The following is a 2,241-nucleotide window of genomic DNA, read 5'->3' on the forward strand; positions in this document are numbered from 1 at the left end:
AAACTCTCTCGCCCAGCACAGCAGCAAGGAAAAGCTGGAAGCCAGCGGGATGAGTTGAAAGCGGAACGGGGGTTCGGCTGGGTGAGATATAAAATCAGTTACCCACTTGGTGAATATGAGCCTCTGTACGTGCCGGTGCCATAAATTCTTTTGTTCTCATGACTTTTACTGTGCGCCGTGTGTTGGTGCTGTCTCGCTCTCTCTACAGGCAACTTGAAAACAGAGCGCACAGTAAAAGTCAAACGTTTTATAGCATGCACAGGCTCATGGTTATCGGAAGGTATGCGGAAACTCTCCGAAACATGTTGGGGCTTGTTCACAAATCTCATATCACTAAAGGGGGTTGGGGCTTGTTCATATATTTCATAACGCTAAAATTGGCCATTTAAGACAGCCACCCACCCCTTCGTGGCGCTTTTTGTATTGACACTCTACAATTTTTGTATGAGCTGTAACAATATGAGGACACCCACCCACCCCCTCCTGATTTGCTACTTAAGCTAAGTATGATGTTCCGCTCAAGAAAAGTAAAAATTTCTGCCCAAAAAATGGTCAAGAAATTTCCTACAGTGAGCTCCATTTGAATTGACATTTCTTTTCAACTGCGTACTGCGATCAAAGAAAAATGCTCTTCTTGAGCATTTCTTGCAAGAAATTTCCCACGCATCGAGATAGGCGATTACTTTTCTGTTGAAGTGCATACTTCGCTTTAGGGTTTATTCATACATTTTATAGGCCGGTTTGCTACTGACAAGAAAAGGAATCGCCTATCTCGATGCGTGGAAAATTTCTCCCAAGAAATGGTCAAGAAAATCACTTTTTTTCTGATCGCAGTACGCAGTTGAGAAGAAATGTCACTTCAAAGGGGGCTCTCTGTAGGAAATTTCTTGACCCTTTCAGTCAAGGTATTTCTTTACTTTTCTTGAGCGAAACAGCATACTTAGCTTATAACGCTAAAAATAATTATTTTAAGCACCCACCCACACCCTCGTAACGCTTTTATATGAGTGTTCTAAAAATGTTGTATGTACTGTAACACGCCAAGAACCCTTATATGAGTCTCTGCATTTGTCACAAATTATTTTGTTCTTTTGACATTTAAGCCCGGTTTGCTACTGAAGAGACTAGCCTATCTTGATGCGTGGAAAATTCAGGCAAGGAATCCTCCAAGAAAACACATTTTCGTATCGCAGTACTCAGTTGAAAAGTAGTGTCTGTTCAAGCTAGGTATGATTTTTCGCTTAAAAAAAGTAAAGAATTTCCTTGACTTAATAGCTCAAGAAATTTCCTACAGAGAGCTCTCATTGAAATGACATTTCTTCTCAGCTGCGTACTGAGATCAGAAAAATGTGATTTCCTGGACCATTTGACTCCTGGGAAGAAGTTTTCCACGCATTTCTTGAGCGATTCCTTTTCAGCAGCAAATTACCCTTTACTTTGCGCCTTGTGTTGGTGTTGTCTTGCTCTCTCCTATGGGAGTGCACTCGGAATTTGGATTGTTTTTTTTTTTCAGTTCTTCTATGGACATGTTAGCCCCGTGTATGCACCGGTCCTCTACCGATGTAAACAAATGCAAATACTAACCTGTAACATGAAACGGCCTATTGAACGGAACTAAGCCAAACGTAATATCAGTTAATCTCTGCCTGAAAGCGAGCCTATTTGCGACAGCCATCTCAAGTGACATTGATAGCTGAAATGCTAAAATGCTCAGTTTTTTCAATTGAATAAACTGTTACAGCTATCAATCTTACTTGGGTTTGGCGCTCGTAAAAAGCTGGATATACGCGAGAATAATAAAAATAATTTAGTTAAAAAAACACTCAAACTGAATCTTCATACAATAGGGTCCTAAGGCCCTGTCCCAATTTTAGTTCCAAACGTTTAAGTTTAGGCCAAAAACACATGTTTACTTAATTTTTAATCTTTTTCGTTTGTTTATGTTCACACAAACATTGCACTATGGTCCAGGAATCAGTTTTACGCGGAAAGATGCATTTTGAGCTTTAGAATGAAACATTAGACAAAAACGGTCTTCTACAAAGTTGTTTGTATTAGTTGAGCCCTTTGTTTGGTTTTCTTGAAAATTAGGGTGGACCACATTTTCATAGAAATTGTGTAACTAACTTTCTTATTTGTAGAAATAATATTATACATGCTTCAGCAAAGTTGTAGACCATTCAATTTCAAGCAACTTTGCCAAAAAAAGTTTTTTTGTATCTTTTAAATTGACCGATTTAG

The sequence above is a fragment of the Aedes aegypti genome, chromosome 2 (genome assembly GCF_002204515.2).
Source record: "Aedes aegypti strain LVP_AGWG chromosome 2, AaegL5.0 Primary Assembly, whole genome shotgun sequence".
Taxonomy (NCBI): Eukaryota; Metazoa; Arthropoda; class Insecta; order Diptera; family Culicidae; genus Aedes; species Aedes aegypti.